Source organism: Anoplolepis gracilipes, chromosome 2 (assembly GCF_047496725.1).
Source record: "Anoplolepis gracilipes chromosome 2, ASM4749672v1, whole genome shotgun sequence".
Lineage (NCBI taxonomy): Eukaryota > Metazoa > Arthropoda > Insecta > Hymenoptera > Formicidae > Anoplolepis > Anoplolepis gracilipes.
In genome coordinates, this window is record NC_132971.1 from 16498073 (window position 1) to 16512228 (window position 14156).

The 14156-nt window shown below is 37.3% G+C and overlaps 1 protein-coding gene across 1 annotated transcript in view; it reads right to left on the reverse strand.

Annotated features, from left to right (window-relative positions):
• Positions 1–14156, reverse strand: part of LOC140675134 (uncharacterized) — a 216023-nt gene that overhangs the window by 117958 nt on the left and 83909 nt on the right. The window lies entirely within an intron of this gene.

Here is a 14156-nt window from a genome sequence, read left to right on the forward strand (position 1 = left end):
ACTTTCTTGCCATTAATGAGACCGATTTCTGTGCGCTAAGTTTGTTTCGAACTTATCGCTCTCGAGACGTACTCTTGGCGATTTGGCGCCAGTCGCACGATTTTAAAGACTTTCTTCACAGATCATGGCACTTCTCGATCCACTGCTCTTTGTTCTCCGCAAATGAATGTATGGAGAATCATTCTTGTGATTTTAACGTCACACTTTTAGGGGTAAACACTAAAATATTGTCTCTCCCACGAGATCAGCAAGTCAGCGGGTGGTGCCGATCTCCGAAAGGGGCTCGACAATCAAACTCAACTCTGAAGGGGTCTTCGCCGGTGGTGTCTACGCAAAAGGGAAGGCTAGACAAGTACAGGCGTCAGAAACGAGACAGGGCTGTAACTTTTCTAAGAACAAGCGGCCGGGACACCCCCGCGGCGACGTCGCGCATAATCTAATTTGTACTTCGGCAACTAAGCGCTACCACCCTCTGTCTTTCTTCCTCCCTCTCTCTCTCTCTCTCTCTCTCTCTCTCTCTCTCTCTCTCTTTCTCTCTTTTCACTATCTTTGTCCTCCCTCCTGCTGTCCTCTCTTCTTCCTTCAATACTTCGTACGCCCTCACGAATATCTAGTACGTTGTACCACACCGTGCCACCAACAAGAGAACCGGTATCTACGCGTCTCACCGACGAGATATTTCTACAGCTAACAAACGAACAAATTGCCTGTGGTTGACGAAACAAAGCACCCCGCGGACTACCCCAGGAAGCGGTACGCGAGGGTTTGTCTTTACAGGATTCACGAATCGCGCTGTTGGACGCGTGTTACCCGCGGTGATTCTCGTCAATGTGTCAGAACGACATCATTATTCGAAGGAATTTTAAGTGGCGGTAAAGACAAGGCTACGCGATAAGTGATATGTGATTCGTGCGCTGGGACAGGCCTAAATAAATTCAAAGATTTAATAATCAAACTCTTATTACCTGTTACTTATATATAACAGATATTAATATGTCAAGTTTAAAGAGTATTGTCGTATAATTCATTTAGTTAGCTAACAATAAATAAAAATATTATTAACAAGTTAAGAGATTAATAAGGCTTTCATGTAAAACACAAATTTATTTAAAAATATTATTCATTATTTATTTATAAGAACACTCATTAAAATATTATATGCTTTTTAAATATAACAATTTAATTGTAAAAAAATTATGTAAAATAATATAATGTTCTGAAAGACACGTGTACAAACTATATATAAATAATTATAATTGTATTTTGTGCTATATATTCTAAAAAGTATATAGATTTAATAATCATTAAATGTGTGTACCTGCAATATAATTATAATTAGCCAACAAGTTTCATATTACAGTTGTTACGAAAAATATGTTTTAATGTTGATTTTCTTTTAATAAAAGATAATGATTAAAAATGTAATGTATACAATTTATCGATTACTAAGAGATTCTAGGCGCAATTTGCCCTGTAGCAATATCATCTTGTAATCCTCGTCACTGGGCTTTTTAGACTCGTGGCACTTTAATGTCGGCTGTAGCCATAGCATTCAGAGATCTTACGATCTGCTCTAAAATTAAAACTCCGGAATGAATATGTATGAGTTGTGTAGCTCAAAGATGGGATTTAAATTGCGCTTTTGAAATACACCGTCAATGATTTAATAACAGGTATCAACGCAAATTCTCCAGCATCTTGATGTTCTCACGCATTTAGTTGACATGTGCTTATACTTAACATATAACAGATAACATGTACGAATGATAATTATATACAATTTTCGTATATTAATCATGCGTTTTATTACACGATCGATAATGTTGAAGCTAATTACTAACAAATGATAATAATGTAAATAATAATAAGTATTAATTTTTAACGATGAGTAAAATGTCAATTTTTTATTTTAATTACTAATTTATTGTATGATATTATATAGCTAGATATGATTAAGATCGATTCGAATAATAGGTAAGATAAGTCAGAATGATTCTCTTAGACCCCCGTAGTATAAGGCTGGACCTACATCATTCATTCTCGGTCCTGTCAGTGCGTTTTAACGACGTCGTTATAATGTCACCAAGATATTCTTTAGGCATCAAGAAAAATAAAGGTTGCTATAAAGATAAAGTAGATGCTTGAATATACATAAATCGTATGTGTTTTAGATTGATATCTTATAATGTTCTAGACTACTGAGAACAAGATTCTCATCAAGATTGCGATAATTTCTAATGCGATACTTTCATATGCGTTGCTTAATTCTAGAATCTTTTCAAATTATTAAAATATTAATAACTCTCTAAGCCTAACAATTTATTTAAAATTCAATCGATCAAGTAAGATTTAATTATAAAATTACATGGATTGCCTTAAACCTTAAACAAATGATATTAAAGAGATGAATGTAAAATTAAAAATAGAAAAAATTGTAACATATTTTATCTGTATAAATTTAACAGAAAAACCTGACATATTATTTTGTCGATAATAATCTGATAGAAGAAATAAATTCGAAACCCACGCATCTCGCGCAGCGTGAAAGATGCGTAAATATAATCTCTGTCGTATAAATCTCTACGTATTTTACGTCGTACAATGCGCTATGATTACCTGCAACAACATAGGACTTGCGTAAGGGACACGCGTTCGTCGACCTTATAATTTACAAGCCGATAATCAAGCCAACGTGCGAGTAAAATAGCAACTATCTGCAACTAGCACGTTGAGAAAAAAAAGATGCTGACCGAACACGCGGAATGTAATAATGACTTGTGTGCCGATTCATGCCGGCGCACGTCCATCGGTCGTATGCAAAACTGCAAGTGAATGTCTGGTACGTGAATTTAACGGTTCAACCCATGCGATACCCCATACAGATAGGCCGTAACGTTTTGATTAACGGGAATGGGATTCGGTGCTTGCGACAGTAACAGCTGGATTAAGGGGCTAATAACAACGCGAATGCACGCGAGTCGTCGTTTAAATGATTTTATTTTACGTTTCTGCGGTTTATGGAATTTTGGTTCAGTCGAATACGATCGGTCTCGTAATCCAAACACTATTCGCTTCGAAAGAACACATTAGGCATATCATAAAATAACACCTACGTTGTTATTTCTCTCGCAAACCGACGGTCAGAGAATTATAAAATGTCGATGAAATACGTTCCTCATATATTTTATTTACTCGAATAAATCATCTCATGCGTATATATATTTTTCAATCTATAAACATATTTTGAAGAAATAATAAAGCACAAACGCATTCTCTCTCTCTGTACATCTTTAGAAAGAAATTACATATAAATTTAATCAGATATAAGCAATGTTATTATTCAAATAAACATATTGTAATGTAGGTACATTTGTGTGTTATCCTTATGTACACTCTAAAACATATGTATAAAGCATAAGCCAGTCATTTTTCGAAATACATTTGAACAGAAATGATACATGTACATACGCGCATATTACAAATCCCTCAATGACACACAGTGGGCTTTTAATGCAGTCCCATTTGCACGGAATCGACATTTCCCCCACAGTCTAGCTCAGAATCGCCTCATATTACTCTGTGTGCGCTAAATTGTCGATCGAGGGAGAGAGGCTTTGCGGTATGTCACAACCGTGCGAGAAGCTCGAGCGGGGACGAGCTGTAATTAACTCCCTTTCATTGGATTTTCTCGATATCTTACCGTCTATTTCCGGCCTGCAGTCCGAAAACCGCAATGCCAGCTAGCCGTTCGTACAGAATTGTTTTCATCGTGAGACCGACCGACAAATTGCACTGATGAAGATTCATATGGACGAGCAATTAAAGCGATTTGATGAATTACTCAAAGCAGAAGACAAAATGCAATTTTTTTTCTCTCGTCGCACAAAATTCCTATCTCTTTAGAAATTTTATCGAGGAACAGAATGTAAAATTTAATGATTTAACGCGTAAAATATTTCATAAGAAATATATTGCTTTTAGAAAAGAGATTGACATATAGTTTAAAAATATTACCTTAAATCCTGAGAATATTTACTTCGTGATATAAAAATGCACGTTTTCTTAGTCCTTTTTTTCAATAACCTTTATTAATGTTGAATAAATATTAATAATGTTAATAAATATTAATAAAAATTAATAATGTTGTAATGAAGTGTCTTTCGCAGATAATTAATCAATTACCTATCTATATATCGACTTATGTATATATGATAAGATTTTTTGCAATGAACAGGATATGTCGCATGTCCAGAGGCGTGTTATTAAAAGTTTCACAACGCCGCATTTTATCGTCGCTCACCGACGAGATTTCGTTCGGTCAATTACCGCGGCTCGTCCGCCACGAGCTCAATGTCTTGTCTCCGACGAGGTACGCGCCGGCCGTAATAAAGATATTTAAAAAATTATGCACTCTAAAGCACTTTATGGTCGTTGCAGCCTGTGCCTCCTACGACCGACGTATGCATCGGATGCATCTCCTCACGTCCCTGGCGCATCCTTCTCCACCACGTCCGCCCCCTTCGTCGTAGCTTTCTCGCTTTTTTTCTCTCGTAGCAAAAGCCGCCGACTCGACCGGTCGGCGCGGAGCAACACCCCCTCGTTTTATAACCCGACGAGTTTAATGCTCGCATCAAACTTTTAATTACCCGACTCGTCTTACAAATTACTAACAGATGGGCCGACGTTTATGCGTCGCGTCCGTGTTTCCCTCGTAAACAATATCTCCCTGACGTTATATGCGCGTCGAGAAAATTCCACGAATTCGCGGAAAAGTTCGCGATACGTCTCGCGCGATATGGAATATGGACCCGTCGAGCGAGTGGTTCTCTCGAATCTCGATGAGAACACGCGCGAGGATGCGCGCTCGATTCTTTTATACCTGCTATCGTCGTCGGGAAAACGATGTCTGCGCACAAAGAGATACGCGGATAAACTTTTTTCTTCGAAACGCGCGAGCAAGAAGTTGCAAAGATGTCCGACGCGGTGGATACAGTTTCCGATGGGATGGCTATTTCCTCTCTCACGTGAAAAGATGAAGACGATAATCCCGATTGCGACGCGCGGAAAGTGCACTTCGTGGAAGTTCCATTTGTACCGGCGGACATTACGCCGAATGCATTGCATACGGAAGCACGCCGGCGGATGCAACTTTTATACTTATTCGCCTGAGTTCGGCCTCGAGTACTGCCGCTTGAAATAACCGAAAATAGGGCGCACCGGCAGTAACATTAAACAAACATTCCCTCTACGTGCATAGATAAAATTCGAATGACTACGAAATTACCTCGCAAATGGAAAATTTAGATTCTGAATTGCGTTGCTCTCTCTGCCCTGGATTTAAAGAAATTTTCGCGTATGTGCCTTTTATTTTAATAGGATAGGATAAACTAGGGTATGATGGCCATAGGCTGTAATTTTTTCAATATTTTTTCAATAATCAGTTTATGTGCATACATTATTCGAAATAACGATATTGTGAATCTTATATCATATTTTTACTTTTGACTACCTCCCATACAGCACGAATCTTTCAGTTACACTGTAGCTATATTGCAGCAATATTGTAATATTGTAATATTGCTGCAATATAGCTACAGTGTAACTGAAAGATTCGTGCTGTATGGGCTGCAAAGTTTTTCATTCGTCCACTAAAAATTCTTATAATATTGAATAAATTACAGTTAAGCTATCGTAATCGACGTTAGACATATTATAAAGATATATAAATTGTTATATGACCTATATAATTTTTATTTTCGTTTTCACTATTTTTTTATAAATATTATAGCCATCTTTCCGTCATTATGGTCATCTTTTCCTTAAAAGTTAGGTAAGATGGCCAATGCTTATGTTGTACTATTTTGATAATATAAAATTTCTATTGAATATTTTCCTTTTAATTTCGATAATATTACGTAATTTAAGCTTCAATAAAGATAATATGCCAAACACTATTAAAAAATAACAAAAATAAAAATGTTTTTTGCATTTTAAAAAACTATGGCCATCTTATCCGAGTTTACCCTATCTACTTATAATATCTCACGAGATATATGTTTACATCTTATGGTAATTACGAATTTTTTTCTGACGCGCCTTACCAAACAATTAGTTATCGTCGGCTAATTCTTGTGGCATAATTTTTTATTTATTCCAGAAATATTATCCCTGCGACATGATTAGCGGCAATGTTAACATACCGGCATAAAAGCGATATGTTCTTGTGGATGTCGCCGAAAACCATAAATCACGGTGGTATCCACACCTTAGGTTCCCTGTGGCGCGGCGCAGGGACGGCTGGCGCTGACATTCGAGCATCTCGGCAACAGAGATTATTCTTAAAACCAGAATTGCGACAGAGCTCGCCATTTGAATCCGTAAGAAATATACTCGATGTGGAAGACGACAGTTCTCAAGAGCTTTTAAACCCTTAATATCTTTCCGCTTTTGTGTATCGTTAGACCATACTTTATTCGAAATAGTCGGCGATTCTACCCGGGATACGGATATTAGAGATTTGCCTCTGGCTACGGCGTCAACATCTGGGTGTAGGAAGACACCATACGGAAGGGGAGAGCGATTCTTAGTCGATTTACGCCGCGTGGTGGTCGCTGCGGGAGATCTTTTCCTGAGAAGATTTAAAGCGACAGAGAAAAACTCTGGTGAATTTGCGTCTCGAATGACGTGAAACATGCATGACGCCTACTTAAACAGCCATTCTTTATCTCAGAGATGTCGCAAACCCAGGTAATGCTTGTTATCATTATACATCCTCCGTTTCTGTTTATTAAGCAAATATCCGTTAACGAGATATAATAAAGGAACTCATTCGCCGAATAATCTTTGTCAGTGTCAAGTGAAAAAAGTCAACGAGAATAATCGAGTTAAGTGGATCGTTCTATTTACGTTTACCGCCAGAGACCAATCGTCGGGGATATCGAGTCAATGACTAATCGTCAACATAGTTTATGTCAACGTGGATAAACAAGCCTATGTTCGGTCAACGAAATAATGCTAATGCAATTCTTATCTATGACCCATCCGACAAAGTCCTGTCCCTTTTCGATTCGTGCTATGAACCGATATCCGCGGGAGGTCTTGCCCGTCGCTTAGCGCTTAGAAGAAGAGAAAGAAGAGCGTAGCCGCCACAAGGCACGCAGGTCCCTAGCTGATTCCAAGCGTTCTAGATATCCTGGAGCGACTTCGACGCCCTTTCAGGCGCCGGCTCTCGACACCGGCCTCCCACTCTCTTTCTCTCCTTCCAGATCCCCCGTCGACGTGGCGGACTTATCGTAAATTAGAAGCGCCGCGGGGAATTCCAATGCGGATAAGGTAATGCAACGCACGAGCTCCAACGAACCTGGAACAACGTCGACGACGACGGCGACGACGATTGCACCGCGGAATTTATGTATCGTCGGCAATTAAATGCTCGCGCGGACTTGCCGCAGACTTACGCTTTTACGACGACAATTAACGTCCGCGGTATTAATTCGATGATGGCCATCGTGGTACGTAAAGCTCCAAGAATGGCGATTTTAGTTGCCGGATTAAGAAACTTATCTTGCGCGAAGACAACTTAATTATTGTTCAACAATTTATTATAATCCGTCATTTACAAAATGAGAGAGCATAAATTATCTGCATTCTACTGGTGTCTTGTCTTTCTTAAATCAAACTGTCATAATTCAATAATGAAAACGAACGTTATGTTTTCTTCATTTTTGCTAAAAATTACATTTCTAGAAATTTTTTTGATGCAAAAAATTATGCTCACTTATATCAGCAAATATATTTATAGAAATATTTACAGAGTAAAATAAAAAAGAAAGCTTGTGCACAAGAAAACTGAAAGAATGTAGCTCATCTTGCAAATTGCAAGATTACGGAGACCATTCATTTTTAAACGATATTACATCGCCTTCTACGTATAAAGCTGGTGCCAGACTGTAAGATTTGTCAAATTCAACCAATCAGATTTCTTCAAATTATTCACGAATCGCGAATACGCGCATAGTCTGACGCTAGCTTAAAGAAATTACCAGACATAATTAAAACTTCCTTGACTTGATCTTTAACTTTGCTTTATTGCGCCAGTGCTTCGACCGCATACGTGAGATGTCATGAAAAGCCTCTAATTACGGAACTGCGTTTAACTATGCGAAGTCGTGGGTGGGATTTTATTAAGCCGCTTTTCGCAGGAACGATACGAGGCACATTGTTTTGGTTATAATTCACTTAGCAGAAATTCAACTTCTCTCGAAAAAAAGCGTTATAGCCGGTATAAATTTTACTACGTACTGTGGCTAGATTACTGCGCAAACTAAGCCAACATTTTATTGCATTAAAGTATACTGCAGTATGTTCAGAAACATTAAATAAAATATTTGTGGTTGCATATCATTATTTACAGTAGAAAAGCATATTATCGTTGAAACATATGAGCCTATATATTAATATCGATTAAAAAAGTCCCTTTATTATTCTAAAAATCATCGACCTTTAAATATGCGCATATTTTATACAAAACAAAAAAAAAGATTTACAGCATATTTTTTTTGTGTCCTTGATATAAAAATAGATCATGACGTTAGTATTGTTGCGAGGATTATTAAAATATAATAAATGGTCAAAATCGTTTTATTAAAAAAATAACTGAAGAATGTTCGGATCTGATTTGTTTTAGAAAGAACAAATCACACAAGTATTCTGCGCGCGACAGCAACAGAGACCATCTAGATCTTAACGCAGGCACACACGGTGATCGACATTCGATGCACAAGCTCACGTTGAACAGTTTAGTCGCAAGTCCATCTCACGGACTCGTTCCCGCCCCATTCTTGCGATCGCTCCATCGAAAGCAAGCGCGATCGGAAAAGTGATGGTGTCCATTTGCGACCTCACCTATGCTTTATGCACCGAACGTCCGCGGCGCAAATTCGTTTCCATCGCACGTACCGTAAATTCGTGCCTTACGCCGATCTCGCCACTTCGCGTCGGGTGCTCGTCCCGCGGACGGTTACCAGTGAGCCCTACGTGGCAAAAACCCCCGAGCTTACCTATTCAGCCGGTTTCCTTTATTTAGAAGGCCCTGCCGCCGGTCCTCCCGCGAGGTGAATTGCATCCTCAATTTTTAATAAAGCCCCGGAGGGGCTTGGACGGCTTTGTTGAACGTCGGTATAAAGTGAACTTCGACGACAACCGAGTCAAGAGCGGCATGCATCGCGAGGGAGAAAGAAACCGGCGACGACGGGGACGGGGAAAACGGCGCCGGAGGAAGACGGAGTATCCTTTCTTCGTTTCGTTGTAAATGCCAGGCTCAGGACCTACGTCAGAACCGTACCTCCGATTCTGCCCTCGCCGTCCACCTTTCCTGCAATATTGATTGCGGCAGCCGTGGCATAACGATAGACCCCCTCGTCCAGAATATTTTCCCGTCTTCATCCTTTTATCCTCTCCCGCTCTCTCTGCGTCCTACTCTTTCACTTCCGCCGTCATTCTATCCGTGTACGCATTATCTTTACTCTCGCGCGAAAGAGAGGAAAAGATATCTATCGTCCCTACAATTTATTCATAGAAGAAACGATTTTTCTTCAGGACAGATTATATATTTGATAGGTATGATTGTAATTAACTCATCTGATTTTAGTGATCCCTTGATTCTACTCGTTATTCAAATTGTCACAATTTTTTTCTCGCTACATTAAGAAATACCTGTTCTATCTATAAGAAAAGTAAAAAGTTAAAACGCACAATTTGTTATATCACGAAAATGATATAAAACAATCACATATACCATTATATGAGAAATTTTCTTTCAAGCATTATGCATTTTATTAATTTACTATTTTTATTTATAATAATTTTTATTTCTCATACATTATCTGTATAATGAAAAAAACTTGTGTCGCGGATAGTAAAACTATTTCTGATCAAAAGTTGCTAAAGTATTACAACTACGAACGCAAGCATCCGAAGCATCGATAATTTGCGTCGGCGTCTCATTAACGTTTATCAACGATTGATTCATTTCTAATGAGCTGTAACGATCGAGTTGCTCGTTAGCACTGTGCATTGCTAACGTGCACCATATGTGGAACGTATCATATCATATCGAGTGTCGTTTTTCCTTTCCATGCATTATACATTTCATATTAATATATGCAGCAAGACGATATCCACAGTACAAAGAGACAAAACGTTATACCGCTTGTGGACTATGACTGATGGATCATTTCGACAAAGGTTGGAAGATGCATGTTTTAAAAGCGGTATCGTAGGATAAAATAGAGAGAGAGTTTTCGATGCGCAATAAATCGCGCATAAATTTGTTTCAAAAGAAGATTAATTAGTTTGTATATCTACGAAATATCTTTTCATATGAAAAAAACATCAAGAAAATTAAGAGAACAATATTTATATACTTGAAGCATCTAATATAATTATCTCGATAAATCTCTACAAATTAATATGTCATCAAAAATTTAATTTTCTAAAAATCATCGTATGTAAATGTGTTTTATACGAAAATAATTTGATTTTACTTCACGCAACAGTATGTCGATTAATCATTGGTCTGTTGGACAAAACAAACAAAATCACCGACATCGAAACGATGAGAGAAATCCGATCGCAAATGAAACCATGAAGAACGAAGAAAGCTCGTGCAACCGATAATAATTAGATGTAATAAAACGACAAAAATCGCAAAGCTTCTTCGACGTGTTCTCTCCTCGACGAAGAGTGATTCTTGTTTACGGTTTGCGGATCATTGCGCGCCCATGTTTCTACGTATAAATCTCCAATAAAACCACCGTTACAACGGTGCTTATTTCCAAAGTTCCGCGGCGTTTCGAGGTATTTTTAAAATATACAGAACTTCCCCCGACGACCCTTATTGTTTTGTCGACCGCAGTAAACTATCTTTTCCAAAGTACCGTACCTTCTCTCCGCTTCCCTCTCGCTCTTCTTCCGTTCCTGTCGTAACTGTCGACGCTGCGAACCAACGGGACCTTCATTTCGTTTTTTTCGCCAAACGACCAAAAAGTCCGTCTAGTTCGCAGAAAAGTTGCGAGGATGACACCCGCAGCATTCGAATGGGGTATTTCAGATAGTAATGTAAAATGCTTTGTAGAATGCAGCACGTGCAAGAGAAATTCGCAAAAAATCTAACAGATACTATATCTGTACATAGATTATGTAGAAAAAAATGAATCATTGGTATCACGTAAAATTTAAAACAATTTATTTTTTACAATTTATTTATTTATTAATTTAAAACAATTATTTAAAATTCTTGTTAAGATTTGCTCTATATTTATTAAATAACACATACACTAATTTTATTCCGTGAATGCAACAATTTATAAAAGTATTACTGCCTACAGAATTATATAAAAATTGCTTTTATACAAAACAGTTCACTTATAATAATATTCCAACAAATGGGGTTTGCCAATTTTGACAAATATTTAAAATATACTCAAATTTCTAAATAGTGAACGAATAACTTTCAACTAGCCTAGCTACTGTAACCTAATTATAACACAGATAAAAGTAACCTAAGCGATGTGTGCATCATGTTTTACTTCGGACGACAATATTTTTCTCCTTTAAGAAGCAAGCTCACTCACTGCACGAGAGCAAGTCGTTGCGTAAATATTATTCCAAGAAGTGGAGAAGTGTGCCTAAACGGGATGCTTTTCGGAAAATGTTTACCCCATTAGTGTTCATTTCAACCATCTTATGCGACCCATTAGCTCTTTCTTTCGGACTCACAATCAGCAGCTGCGCCACAAGATATGCCACTCGATATTAAAAACATTGTTAATTCAAATTGCCATTTATTATTGCAGGGTCGCATTTTATATGTCTCGATAAGGTCAATGTATATTGCGTCGTAAAATTTTTATCTGACGCAGTTTATATCAGAATTCCATTAAATCGATATGCAAGAGGCGGCAAACAATAACGAATGAGTCAGGTTGGCGTTGATAAGCCGCGTAATGCTATCTTTGCTGAGCTTGGGATATTTGGACGCGATGGAATCCGAGCGCAGCTTTAAACGATCGATAGAAAAGATCGTCACAAGAATCTGTGTCGCGCACGCATTTGCCAGGTCTAAGAAATCCCTTGCTCAGCTGCATCCCTCGCAGAGGCACGTGATGCCGTCTGCTCGTCCGCCGGAAAAAAAAAGAAGAAAGAGAACGGAGTTCTCGAGCAGTTCGAGCCTTTGATTTTGCTTATCCGACACCGAGAGAGAGAGAGGTAATGGCGCACTTCGTTAAATTAATTGGCTCCTTGGAGCGCCACGGCAGCGAGTTAGTGCCACTAAACTTCAGCTCTGATTATACGAAAGAACTTACTGGGTAATTTCCCGTCGGAATTATACGAGCGCGCCGTCTCTCTCTCACGCAGAAATATACTAAATAAATAAGTTCAGATAATTAGTCGCGTGTGATAAATATTCATTAATTCGAAAAAAGATTTTTGCTGGAATCAGTTTTCTACTAACCCGTTTTTCGAGTTATAATATTAACATCTGAATAATATCTTGAAGATGTTACATATATTCTTTCAATTTAATATACAATTTTCATTTATGTAGATAATGTACGTGTGTGTGTGTGTGTGTGTGTGTGTGTGTGTGTGTATGTGTGTTCTTCAGCTAAGTATATTTAATATCCATATAAAATGTGATATATGTATATGATGAATATATTGCGTAATATGTATAAACTATGCTATTCTATTAACTTAGTGGTGTCAAATATTCATTTTAATGCGTATTACCATAATCGCGAAATATTTAATTGTAAGTATAAATAATAATTAGTTATTAGCTTTATTAAATGTACAAGCACATTTTAAGAAATGAATTATTTAAGTCTCGTAATATCGCCACTGGCTCAAGACGATGGCAATGTTTCGTAAGCAAAAGCACGTTAAACTACCGTCCGCACGGAATATATATATTTTACTTAATTTGTGGGTCACGAATCCGAAGGGCTTTTTTTGTGAAGCGGGCAACGAAGCGAACGCACCTCAAGAGCTCGTTAAGAATTTCATTCTTAAAATCGGTGGCCACTTATCGGCAGGTGGCTCGCCAGCATCAAATCAGACGCGTTACGTTAACTGAATTTAAATTGTCGAGGAGCTGCCGCTGGGCACACCAAGGATTACCATAATTTATGCGCCCTCGCGCCTTCGAATAAGCCACGCTCCGATCCTGAAGCTCTTTATTATAAATCCAAATCGAGCGCATAATTCCACAAGATATAAACATCTCACGGGAGCAAGAAGGAAATTAGATTATATCCGATGAAAGGGCGAGTGCGATATTCGTTCCACAAATCCCGTCACTCAATATCCCGACAATATCCTTGCCTAGTCGAGAACCTAAATTATAACCCGGCTAATACATTACACATTTATGTAATATATATTATGTATGTAATATAAACTATATATAAATGTGATATAAAGTAAAATGTTTATTATACGATTAAAATTTATAAATAAAATTCTCATATTTATTTATTATGTCCAATAAAGAAGATCAATATGTAATAGAGGAAAGTTAGAATGTTGTTTGAATTATGTGAGTTTTGAAATAAATGTCTATTTGTCAATTTTCGAAATGTTTTCTTGTTAAACAAATATTCACTTGTATTTTTTTCCGAATGATGTAGAACTACTTTAATATATACTTGCATAGCCACAAGACCTAAGTTGTCAGTAAAACAGTAATTTATTGAGTAAACACGGCACTAAAACGGTCCGAGATGACACAGTTCCATGTTGTTGTAAGAGAAACTTGCTGAAACATAACGGAATAAAATTATTTCACACAACTTTAACAACATCTATTTCAATATTGATCATCACATTGGAAGAGGTGCAAAATATACTCGTTTTTAATCATATTTCCATTCTAAGACAAACAATTAAGTATTTTTTGCATTTAAATCTAAGCAGCAAATTATATTTTCTTATGTATATTTTTTACTATATTTTTTATAAGAAATTCTCAAAAAATTACGACAAACGAATTATGTTCGATAATATATCATGAGATACATTAAAAAATTTTTTCAGAATAAATGAATAATTATTTGTAAGAAAAAGGTAACTGTAGATTTATTGTGCGCTCGCTT